The sequence below is a fragment of the Leiobunum rupestre genome, chromosome 3 (assembly GCF_980474605.1).
Source record: "Leiobunum rupestre chromosome 3, qqLeiRupe1.1.hap1, whole genome shotgun sequence".
NCBI lineage: Eukaryota > Metazoa > Arthropoda > Arachnida > Opiliones > Sclerosomatidae > Leiobunum > Leiobunum rupestre.
In genome coordinates, this window is record NC_143386.1 from 5,668,771 (window position 1) to 5,682,883 (window position 14,113).

The following is a 14,113-nucleotide window of genomic DNA, read 5'->3' on the forward strand; positions in this document are numbered from 1 at the left end:
TCAAATGGTCTCGTTTCGGGCCCTAGACATTTTTGGGGCTTCTTTCGGGCCCTAGACATTTCGGGTCCCGTTTCTGGCCCTAGATATAATCGGGCCTCGTATCAGGCCACAAACATCATCCGACCACGTTTCAGGCCCTTGACATTATTGGGTGTCGTTTCCGGCCATAGATATTATCGGACCTCGTTTCGGGCAATACACATAATCAAGCCCGGTATCGGGTCATATACATTATTGGGCATAGATTCGGGCCCTCAAGTTCATTGGGTTAATTTATCGGCCCTAAAAATCAGAAATTATCAAACCTGGTTTCTGGTCCAAGATACCAACAGGTCTCGTTACAGTGCCTGGAGGTAATCGAGAATCGTGGAGGCCAACAAACAATTTATTCTCGGACGGCCCCTTAACCTTATCAAGTTGCGTAACGTTCCCTAAAAAGTATTTAGTGTAACGCCCTTGAAATTATTTGGTTGGGTAACGGGCCCTGGAAATTATCAAGTTGCGTTAGGGGCCCTGAAAAATACCTAGTTTTTCATTACAGTCGTGGTCTATAGTTTGGTGCCAATTACGTTTTCTCTCCAAAGCACATTTTAGGTGGAATAAAATAAATAGGTTTACGAAGAAATAACCCGTGAACAAATGATAAAAGTAATTTAATATTTTGATTAAAAAAATTGTCGAGACGTTTCGAGCCGCTGCCCGTCATTTAGTCTGAATGATCTAAATATTAGGTAATTGTAAAAAAATTACGCAGACGGCACTTCCAGCGGCAATTAGAAAAGCGTCTGGCAGTTTCTATTTAATCCAAAAATACTGTGATTATTTTGATGACTATTACTAAATACTACTATTTTACAAATATTTGATTTCGGAAATCATTATAGGTGTTCATTTTGGAAAATGTGTGGTTACAAATGAGTCCTAAAATGTTATTATTTCCGAATTTTTCTAGAGTCCTATTGTTTTCCTGTGATTGTTGGTAAATTATTTTTTATTACCAAAGAATTCTTATGATTACCGTTGAATTCTGGATTTTCTCAAAATATTTTTAAATTCCGCGTGATAACCCATGATTTCGGAAATAAGTTAATCGATTTCAGTAACTATACCGATTAACTTATTTCCGAAATAAGCTTGGGCCCTTGTAGCTAAAAGTATAGGATATAGGTGGTGGCAAAGAACAGTGCCATAGCGGCCCCCTTAACCCGTTTTTGGCGTGTTTTCACCGGGCCTCTGAATTTGAGCTTCCACTCTGGACAGCCCTGTGTTACATTTATAACATTTTCATTAAATACCTAAAATACGCAGTGTTTCAAAAGCCCGATTTTTTTGGCCAAAATTCCAGAGAGTGCATATAATAAATATTTTTACATATTTCGTTTATTAAGAATACCTGGATTTATCAAATCTAAATATTTTTTCTTGCGACTCCTAACGGCCAAGTTAGCTTCATTTTGAGTCTTGGACCATGTTGACTTTTACATTGTTTAGACTAAGCTATTCATATCACGTAGTATTTTTTGGATGGCGATGTCCCGCATATTAATAAAGATCGGAACGAAAACCATCTCAAAATGCACAAAATCAGCCATCTTGGACTGGATTTTTCTCCAAACGTTGCGAGCCAATTGCGTATATCTTTTCACTGTGGGTTGACAAGATCTCTTTTTTTTTATAACGGTGCCAAATCTGTTGGCTCGGAAACTATTGATGTTAATCTATGATAAAACCATTTCTTTAATATAGCAAGAGTCTAGCTAAGATTTGGGTGTTTTTGGGCTAGATAAATAAAATGTTTAAACAAATTTCGAAACTTAAATTATCTCAAAATAGTATTGACTGGAAATGTGAAACATTTCCAAGTCTCCGTTGCAATTTGTTAAATTACGAAACGAAGAACAAATCGGGAAAATATTCGGTTTTTAATCGCAAATGGAAGATGCGCAAGGTCCTACTTTCAACATTTTTAAGCCTAAAAATGCCAATTTGCGAATGGGTTTTTGACGTTTTTAATTTTTTTTCAATGTTGGGTCACGAAATTTTAGTAGGAAACCTCAGATTCAGATTCAACACCCCAAAAATCATATAGAATTTTCCGGGTAAAAACATAATATGGGTGGACTATTACTAGACGGAAGGAAATATTTAGGGTATAGGTTTTTCCTTTTATTGGTGGAGCCGCTACTTGTGTTATGAAATGTTCCTCACTTATACACGTGATTTGCCACCAGGGACGGAGTGGCGGCTTTATAGTCAGTTGAACATCTGAGCCTCACTGACCCCAACTCGTTCTTTAACTAATATTTTTCGCGAAACCGTAAGATTTAACCAACTTTCCCGTGGCCCAGCGGCGTAGCTAGGGGGGGGGGGGCGGTCCGCCCCGGGTGCCACCCGTTTAGGCGTGATTTGGGGGTGACACCCGACCGTGAAAAAATAAAAACTTACACAAACTAGAGACTAGTAAGTAGCACACCATGATATCCGCCCCAGGTGTCACCCATGCTAGCTACGCCACTGCCGTGGCCTTCCGCACTTGGTTCCTACCCTAGTAAAATAGCCTTCTTGATAAAAGACAAGCCTGTTTTACCAGCTTTCGCCCCGTCGAGAGTTTCGCGTAATGGAAAAATGTCGGTACAGCTTCCTTTTGGGGCCCTTGGCTAGAGAATGAAGAAGGGGCCCCTTAAGGGTCGTCCGGGCTGTGCGGGGAGTATGGAATAAAAACTAAAATGGCTATTTATAGGGCAAAAAAAACAAACGCTTTAGATTAAAAAAAAACATACCTATTTAACATCTAGAAAAACCTCACTATCACATCACCTCACATCTCAAACCTATCACCTCACAATATCAACTATCACTTATTACCTCACATCATTTCACCTCACTAACTCACACCTATTACCTATAACCTGATACTTATCACCTTAACTCAGCTATCACATCAATGATCACACTTCACCTATCACCTAATATCACCTATTACCTCAAACCTATCACCTTACCTATCACTTATAACCTTACCTATCACCTTACCTCATATATCACTTCACCTAACCTACAACCTCACACCTATTACCTATCACCTACCTCACACCAATTACCTTACACCTATCAGATATCACTTCAACTATCACCTCACACCTATCACTTCACACTTATCAGCTTTCACTTCACCAGACGTAAATAGGATAAGTGGACTTTTCTATCTTTGGCTACTGCAAGACGTCCATTGGACACCAGTAAAACCGGTTTCAAAATGAAAATTTAAAATAAGAAAGTAGTTCTATTTAGTTTGGCTCTATCTATCTTGCTTTAAACATCCAATGACACGTTATTTGCTATTGATAATCTATGAATGAACAAATTTGAAAATTAGACGCCTCTCCAAAATCCAGAAGAGGGCCGCTTCTCATACTTACTTTTGCTATCACCTGTACCTCATCTATTACCTTTTACCAATCACCGTACCTATCATCTATCAACTATCACCTCACCTAACCTAAACAATACTTTAGTCGCAAGGAAGTCACTTGGGGCACAGAAGGTGACAGCAAGTTCATAAAAGTAGCGTTGATTTGGAAAAAGAAAGTCGGGAACGTGGTGAAAATTTTAACATGTTTTCAAGTTATTAAAGGGACAGACATACATACATCCATCAATACAAACATACAGGACAAACTGAGAAATATATTATAAATATTGTAACTGGATTACCTAAAATGACCAACAGGCAGACAATTAAAGAAAATATTGTTAAAATAGGTAAATTTTACCTTTTCGGTTTGTATGGAAAAGCCCTATGTATCGTGAAATATAAGACGGCAATCCGAACAAAGCCAAATAAACGCTTTCGTAAGCTCGGAAATATAATTTTTCGTTAAAAATTAGTGATATAATTCGTAGGTCATAATTTCCAAAATTTTAAGGGGTATTATATACCAAAATTATTCGTAGTGGTGTTTGCGAAATTAAATGGGTTGAATATGCAAAATTTATGAGAAAGTGTAACCGCCATAGATGTCCCGGGTTGTTTTTTTTTGCTGGCTCACTTGTTTCCAACCTTTATGTCAAACCCCTATTTGAAGTATCCCGCTCTCTCTATATATCTTTATCTATTGCGCCTCTGGTGGAAGAAGTAAGTCTGTAGGTAACGTCCCCTTGATTGCTCCAAAAAGTGTGTCGCAGGTTAAGCTGACTATGTCTACATCATATCACATTATAAACTAGTCCCGTCATTAAAAAACTATCAAATGCAATGTATAATAACGCAAGTCCCATGGTAACATGATTTAATGTTCCCCTAACTTCACTTAAGAAATGGTAAATATAATAAATACCACTTTAAACCAACGAATGTTGGTCAGAATCCACAATTAAACAAGTATCGTTATGAAAAGTTCACGTAGAGTCATTTAGAGGAAGCCCCCTAATAGTTTAGATCAGTTAATAATTAGTGTAAGTAATATGTTTGAAGTTAAAATGCCAATTAATGTAAATCGTAAAAGTTAAGCCTATGCCCCATTTATTACCTCACCAGTAAATTCAAACCCAAGGGTTTGTCAATTCCCAACGAAAAAACCTTGAAAGTGTCATAAAGTTTCTAAAAATAGCCGTAGCATAAATAGTGCATTGGGTCCTCGGCAATAAGGCCAAGGTCACCAAAGACGAGATAGGCGAAAAGGACCCCCAGCTCTCCACCGACTTCAAATTTGTCAAGTCATTCCGATAACCCAGAAACCACTGTAGAAGACAGAAGCCACCCCCATATGACCCAGGTACCCAATGACCAAGTTAAACGCGATCATTAAGAAATGATAGACAATACCAAGGGGATAAAAAGGCTCAGGACCCGGAGGAAGGGGAGAACCGAAAAAAGTGATAGCAGGCGGAAGGTCCTCTCCGCGATGAAGCCCCCGATAGAGAAATATTTTGAAACTTAGACGAAGCTAGAAAACGATCCAAGTTGAGAGGAAGGCGCTAAAAGGTCCCCAAAATCACATGAGATAATATAAAAACGAGAGTAAATCCCCAGCTGAAACCAACTGAGGAGTCCGGTGTCTTAAGCGTCATCAGAATCGAGAGCAAGAGAGAACCCAATCCAGAATCAAAATCCGGGAGAATCCGTGCAGTAGTCCGAGATAATCGAGTTCAGGGAACTCGAGATATTCCGAGATAATCCAGAGAGTACCCCAGGAAGGCCCCTTCGCCGCAGCTTTGGTTCGACAATAGACTGGGACGTGAAGTTCAGGGAACTGTCATCGTCAACTGGTCAAGTCATTGGAGTTCGCCGTCAGGGACGTGCAACTCCATAACCGCGTGTGTCGAGCAGAGTGCGGGTTTCGCGTAGACTAACGTCTCACCCTACGTTTCGGGCGAATGAATAAATGCCCCCGGGTTATGTGAAGAGAAGGTATTCTCCCGAGCTCCGAAGAAGAGAAAACGACGGACAGAAGAAGGAAGATAAGTAGTAGATTTCTCCGATCGCTCCCCCTAACGCGTGTCACTGGGTCATGGCCTAAATCCTTTAAATAGCCCCCCCCCCCCCGCGTAAAGTAAAATAAATCCTAGCTATAGAGTTTCTTACTATTTGACCTACCAAAGAAAGCCCGTGTGCCCCAATCGCGAGAAAAGTAATTACATTTCGTACCTGAGTCCCCCAAGCGCCAACAAGGCAGAGCGAAATTAGAAAGCTAAGAGTAAGTGTTCGGTATTTTCCACAGAGGTGTTTTAGGTTATTTGTAACGGTTTATTGTATTATTTACTTTTGTGTTTATGGCGTAATTAAAGGAATATTAACTGAGATCATGGGTTTTTCCGTCTGAATACCCGAACCTTCCCTTTCCCTTTCCCTTTATGTAATCTTGCTTTGGTCGGAGTGGAACAGCCCATATAACAACAACGATAGATTAATTTATAATTAATCATCTTCTGACTCGAACCAAAAGTAAGGGTTATAAAAGATTATAAGCTTAAATATTTTGGTACTAATTGCAAAAATTATGAGTATTGCATTCTTAAATTATTGGGTATTAATGACAAATGTTTTTGTAAATAATAAATTTTATAATAATTGAGCACTTTTTGAAAAATTATGAGGTATATTGTACGTTAAAATAATTGGGTGCTAATTGCAAAAAAAACATGTGGTCTTGTTATATGTTAAACTAATTACCCAAACAAATATAAAATTAGGAAAATAATTTTTGGAAATGTCACGTCAAACATTGAAAAAAGAATATAATTTTTATTATTTAACTGCAACATTAATTTTAAATATAAATGATTCATACTGATATTTAAAAAACGATTTTTCCAAAAAAAAAACGCGCAGCTCTGAGAAAGCTCTTTTTTTGGAATGAATTAACAAACTAAGTAAAAACAATTATTAAATTAAGCAGTAGATATGTGTTTTAAATAAATTAAAAAACAGTATAAGGCAAAAAAATAAATACTTCAGATCATCAGATGAAACACAAGAGCAATTAAATTAAGCTGAATAATAAATAAATAATAATCAGCTAGGCTAATACCCAAGGCACCACCCTAGGCCTAAGTCATCGAGCGACTTTTAAAGCCTTTTAATTCAGGTGGCCGGGTTACAATGCGTAGGAGGGTGGTGGCAAGCCCTGCAAGCCACGCGAGCCAACATCTCCCTACACTAACTATTACCGTTAACCTCAACAAGTTAATAAGGTTATATTGTTCTTCTGTGAGATGTTTAGTATACTTCAGATGAATCCTTATAGCAAATAATCAATGGATATTTTAATTAATGGCTGATGAATTGTATTAATATTGAGCAACGTAGCTGATTGTATTAAAAATAAACACTCTAACTAAAACAATTGATTGTAGATTTTTCATAAAAGCTTCAGCCACTACTTAGTTTATTTGACAACGAGTTTACGGATTAATCGATATCATCGATTGTTTTGAAAGGTTCTCTAAACGTACACTCCTCCATCTAGCGACAATAAAGTAAGGTTCTAACTCCGGATCCGTGATTTAATTATTACGAAATAATTTAAACTGTTGTTTCGTTAGATTCGTGTTATTTTCCAAGACATTTAACAGAATAAATTATTAAAATACAACTTCGTTTTTTAAATTTAACGTTTCTTAATAGATTGAACAAACCGTTGTTTATAATATTTTTTCAAAAATTTATAATTCAAAATATGATAAGTAAATTTGTTAAGAAATCTTGTGTTAAACATTTAATACTTGTCAACCAAATACAGAGCAAAATAAGATATAAATATTTATGCTTTGGTTATTGCGGTGTTTATTTGTCAATCTTTGGACTACTGAAATGATTCTTCATCGGAAACATTGCACTTGCCTTTTAAATAATCTGACAGTCTTCTGTTGCATGTGCCGCCTCTGCTAGATGTCGTAAGATCAATTTAAAAGTATTTAATTACAATATATTTTTATTTTTCAGAAATATTTGATATGTTTGCAGAAAAATATCAAAAATAATTTTTTCGTCTAAAACCTTCAGCATTTTGTAATTGCGGAAAACCAAAATCCTTCTAATCCTTCTTGGTTTCTTGAAATCCACCACAGACATAAGGAATTCAAATTCAGTCACAAAAAGAATTTAATGAGATTCTACGCTATTTCCTCCATAATCAAGAAATCGTTTTGTTATGTTACAGTTTGCTATATTATGTCGATATTTCGATATATTTTCTCTCTAAATATCAACTGTCCCCCGAAAAAGCCACATAAATGATAGCCTCTTATAATAATAAGTACCCCTAGATCAATTTTTTGAAATATATAAATTTATTAAAAACGTAACTTTTGATAATCTTAAATTTTACCTCTATTCTAATTTTAAACATAAGAAATACGCAAGTAGAGGATTAAAGCGTAGATCATTTTTATATATGATAGTAAAGTATAGGGTAATCAAACATACAAGGAAAAAGTTAACATACATTAAATAAACATATAAAAAGTATACTGAGAAGAAATATACATTAAATAAATATCTGATCTTTATTGGCTCTTTCCTATAAAGGTTTAACGCTGTAAGCCAAACACAACAAATCCAAAATAGAGTTTTGCCTCCCGTGATATTTGGAACCGCGCTTAAATCCACGATTCGGTCGCTAAGGCTAGCGTCGGAAGCTCCCTGACGTATATTCGATAAAAGTTCACGAGCTCGAAAGGCCCAGGCGATGACGTCACTCGGCCGCGGCCAAAAAGAATCAATACTTCCGCGGAAGAAGAAAAAACTATTCTATTTTTAGAACGAAGGGGAAAGTCTCTCAACGCGTAAAACTATTTTTAGGATACAGGTTTCCGGAAACAAGAATTGTGGTTTCATTAATAAGTTGTTTCAGCGGTGTCTCTTAAGGAATCCACAAACAGATTTTTACCGTCGATCTGAAATATTTAAAATGCATTTGCATTGTTGCTCTTTTCGGGCCATTTTGATAGTTTCTTAGAAACAAAAGTCTCGCGGCAATACATTAACTATAGAACGAACAATTTCCATAAGTGATACAATAGCCTATAAATTTTCTTAAATCTGTTTTTTTTAACAAACTGATATAATTTAAAAATAACCAATGAAATATGACGGCATTTTCTTTTGGTACTAAAACAACGAAATTAAATTATTTTTCATAATGCAATTAAAGAAAAGTTGGGTGACCGTTATAATGATCTGATACATTGAGTCGTATTAAAGTTTTTCGCCTTGAAGGCCTATCGGCCGTAGTACCGCATATTTTTCCCCATTAAAGCTTAGTTTTCTCCCCTACTTATTGGTCTCTTTACTTGTTCGCGTTTTTACTCCTCACTCTCTAGACCATTGGTGGTTCTCGTGTTTTTGCTCTAGCTGATAAATTTAAAGAGCAGTTTCATTATCAATTTTCTCAGGACTTTTTTGAGAACGGCTTAAAACTAATGCTAAATTAAAAAGTAATTTTAAAATATAGTATGAACGTAATTGAGAGGTAGGGCAACAATTTCAATTATCTGAAATGTTTTTCACTGCCACTCTTCCCTTGGATTTTTTGAGAATGTCTTAGATCAAATGCTCGAGTGACAGTGAACCTTTTATACAATTAGCATATTGTTTATACAACAGACAATTTATTTCCACAGTTCTGTTTATTTGTTTTATCAATGTAAATCAGAACTAAGGTATGTCTTTTTTTCTTCTGACGCGATAAATACGAATTAAAGAGGTTGGACAACCACTAATAGGATATTTCACAGTGCATTGCAAACGTTAAGTTCGTCAGTTAAAGCATTCTAAGGAACAGTGATTTTTTTATTCTCTTAAATGAGCTTAGGAATGCGGTTACAGATAATTTATTACCTTCAATTTCATATTTGATATTGCGCCAAAAACATTTATTCGCGATAACTATCGTGTGCGCCACAAATTACAGAATGTGTATTTTAAGGTTGAATTTATTTCAGTTTCTATTAAAAGAATAAAATCTCAGTCTCGGGAAATTTTTAAGGTTGTTCACACTGGCTCCAATTAGGAACCGGAAATTGTTTTGGCGAGGCATGATATTTTAAACTACCAGCTTCAATTCCTTTTATATTTGTATATTTTTAAGAAGAGGGTTACTTAAGATTCTACCAGAGATTTGGCTGTTATTTCGCGTGTGTTATGTCTTTTACTGGGGCGATGTAATAAGAATAACAAGTAAAAGGTAAAAACTGGATTTATTCCGTTGATGATAATTTGTAGTCGGATGGTTACATAGCTAGGGATCTCTGCCCTCGCGGTTACAAAACATACGTTTATATACACCATATAAAAAATATATTGTACATCGATAGAGATAAAATAATCGACCTTCGGAATATAAATCATTAAAACATTAAAACATAACAGCGTGGATGCTGATAAAGGTTAAAAGACAGCGCTCATAATTTAATCCCCAAAGATCAATTAAAGACTACAAGTAACTTTGGTTTTTATTCTTTGGAAGGATAACTTTTTTTTTGGAAAATCAGAAGAAAAATAATTATTGTATTAATAATGTTGTAGTTATTCATTTGTTTGGTACATAAATTATTGTTTTTAAGTTGAGACATTATTTAATAATAATATTAATAATCAGCTATAGCTAATACCGAAGGCCTAAGTCATCAAGCGACTTTTAAAGCCATTAATAACATCAGAATTAAAATCAATACTAATACCGTGCACGGTGTTTCATCTTTGAAATAATGAAAATCCATGTATTACTAATTGGCTACATCGCCAGTCCAACTTAACTAACTTTACAACTAACCTATAATTGCCACACTATAAGGATAAATTTAATGATGATGCCTTGCCTACTAAACTCTCTCATATTAAACCACACGTAACGTAATAAACATCGAACCAAATGTAATGAAGCCCGGAGTACCTAGGCAAAAGAGATAATCAAACAATTATATTCCTCGAAATTACGAACGGAGGATCTCTTGATGTAGATTTCCCATCGTGAATTCGGTACGCGAAAGGCTTAGTCATTAATCTAGCGAAGGGACGTAGAGATAGGTCGAGACAATATATAAACTAATGGTCTAGGTAGAGCAGCCAAGTCGGGGCGAAGTTGCAGAGAGCGTTCGGCTCCGTTAACCCTTTACAATAAACCACGAAAGGGAGATGAAATGTTTTCACTGGCAAGAAATAAACTCAGCTTGTTCCTAATTACTTCTCCTGGTACAAGTACCGGCCCCGTATGATCGTACCTGACCGCGCGTGGGGTAATCTTCTCTAAGAGATCGAGAGGAACCTCACCACAACAAGATTCGTTCTGATACGTTTTTAGGTCAAGCACGTGTGGATGAAATATGCCCTACCTAAGATGAGACTGCCGACGAATTCGCGTAGGTAAGGAATGGAGCAGGTAGATTTGGAATCCTTACAACGGTATTGAGAACAACCTAAAAATATGATTGCCTTAAAAGTGGAAGAATAATAGAAATGAAGTAGATCCGTAATGACGAGAGAAACTAGATAAAAGAGGTCATCCGAAAATAATGAATATATGCCCTTTTTACAAAAGGAATTACCATTTAAATCAAGTTTTTAAATGTTTAGTACTCGCAAATTAGAGTTGGAAAATCCGCAGTAAACGTGATTTATAACTGTAAAAAGTGCTGAATGATTTGCAAACCTTAAATTGTAAAATTGGTCTTCCTAGCTGCTGGGAAATTAAGTAACTTTTAAGTTTGAAATGACATTATATATGATAGCATCTTGGATCCAAAAAACGGTCCATTTAAAATGGAAAAATATTATCAAAACTATTCGTTTTGGTATTTTGTTTTTTTCACAAAACTGGGAATTTTAAAATTTCAAATATGATTAATTTGAATCTGTTGAACTGATCAAACTCAATGTGATTTCCTATTATTGAATTCCATTAGAGGACTTAATCCAAATCGACTAAAATCAACGACAACTATCACTTAATTACTTTGGTTTGTCCGCCATTTTCTAACGAACGCAAAAACTTTCTACCTTATTCCATCAGGAACGTTTATTTTATTTAGTTACTAACAGATTAAAAATAGCTTTCCGGTTCCGTAAAATCCTCTATTAACCTCAAAAATTCATAACGTTTCAAGAAATTCCTGAACATGGATCAAGCATCGTAAGTTCACAAAAGTGATCTTTTTTCGGATTAAGAAAAGAGTTCAGTCGCTGAATATGCTTTAAAAGTAGGCACTATACCTAACATGTAAAAATATTTTTTTATTAACAATTTTTAACATTTCTCAAAACATTTTAACTCGTACATTTTTTCTACACGATGGCACCTCTCTTCATAGTTATTACCAAAATTGATTTTATCTCTGCACAAAGTTTAACGATCATAAATTTTTATTTTTATTTGTCTTAACCAAATTGTATTTATTATTCTACTAGGAAAACTCCCTAGACGATAATAAATATATACGCTACCGTACGCGTCATAAAATTTAACTAAAAATAACGGTACAGACGTTTGAAATAAACCCGTAAGCCATTAATATAAAGCCACTTCATACTTAAATAAATCTCGGTTGAATTTAGGATGAAAGGATTTAGGCGCTCTCAGCCTCCGAACTTCAAAGATTGAGAAGGTAGGTGCCGCCACCGTCGCCGGAGGTTACTGAGGCGTCGCGTAATGTATTCCTTCCCGCTGCGTCTTTTCCTTTGAGGCGGACAACCATGAAGTAAATGAGGATAACGGTTATCGGAGGGCAACGGGGCCCTTGTCTTCGAGACGGAAACCAACAAAGTCCCTGCTGTCTTCGGCCCCTCCGCTTAAGCTGCCGCCATCCGCCAAGTCAACAGATCGCCCGTGAATAGAGGCTCTATTTTCATTGGAGCGTTTTCTCTATTCTCTTTCGAATGCGCTCGCTTTTAGCCAGAGTCGCTCGGCATTTAGTTTCTCAGAAATCGCCCAACCGAAAATAAAAGTCGCCCAAATTTGGTCAAAATCTTATAACGTCTCATAAAAGTAACCAAATTGGGTAAGAATCTTATAACGTCTCATAAAAGTAACCAAATTTGGTAAGAATCTTATAACGTCTCATAAAAGTAACCAAATTTGGTAAGAATCTTATAACGTCTCATAAAAGTAACCAAATTTGTTAAGAATCTTATAACGTCTCATAAAAGTAACCAAATTTGGTAAGAATCTTATAACGTCTCATAAAAGTAACCAAATTTGGTAAGAATCTTATAACGTCTCATAAAAGTAACCAAATTTGGTAAGAATCTTATAACGTCTCATAAAAGTAACCAAATTTGGTAAGAATCTTATAACGTCTCATAAAAGTAACCAAATTTGGTAAGAATAACATAACGTCTCATAAAAGGTCAGATATTTGGTGATAATCATATTCCTTCTCATAAAAGGTCAACGAATTTGGTAAGAAAAGTCAACCACCTATTTAAGGTCAGGCGGCAGGTCACTAGGACTATGGGTGTCCTAAATATCATGATTAAATTATAAAAAATGAATCACGAGTTTACACCGGCAATCGCGATTTAATAATTTAAGGCGTTAATTAATCATTTCAACCACGATTCAATCATTTCAATCACGAATTAATCATATCTAGCGCGATATAATCATTTCAATAACAATTTTATCGTTTATCTTACAATTTTACCATTTCTATTACAATTTTATCATTTCGATTACAATTTAATCATTTTTATCCTTTCAATCGCGATTAAATCATTTAATAATTTTAATCATGATTCAATAATTTAATAATTTTAATCATGATTCAATAATTTAATAATTTTAATCATGATTCAATAATTTAATAATTTTAATCATGATTCAATAATTTAATAATTTTAATCATGATTCAATAATTTAATAATTTTAATCATGATTCAATAATTTAATAATTTTAATCATGATTCAATAATTTAATAATTTTAAACATGATTTAATCATATTATTCATGATTTAATCATATTAATCATGGTTTAATTATTTTAATCATGATTTAAACATATTAATCATGATTTAATAATTTTAATCATGATTTAATCATATTAATCATGATTTAATAATTTTAATCATGATTTAAAAATTTTAATCCCGATTAATCATTTTAATCATATTAATCGTGATTTAATAATTTTAATCATGATTTAATAATTTTAATCATGATTTAAAAATTTTAATCCTGATTAATCATTTTAAACATGATTTATTAATTTTATCATGATTTAATCATTTAATCATTTTAATCATGATTTAATCATTTGAATCATGATTTAATCATTTGAATCATGATTTAATCATTTGAATCATGATTTAATCATTTTAATCATGATTTAATCATTTTAATCATGATTTAATCATTTAATCATTTTAATCATGATTTAATCATTTAATCATTTTAATCACGATTTAATCTATTTAATATTGATTTAACCATTTTAATCGTGATTTAATCTGATTTATTCTTTAGAGGGTGTGTATCAATCATGATAATGACCTTACCCTCGTTTAAGGCTTATAAAAGTAAACCAATTTATGTAGTGTTGCGTCTCATAAAAATCGCGGAGTTTTTATAAGTGGGTGGTCGTGTTTTATAAAAGCTGAACCACAATTGCAAGAGTTTT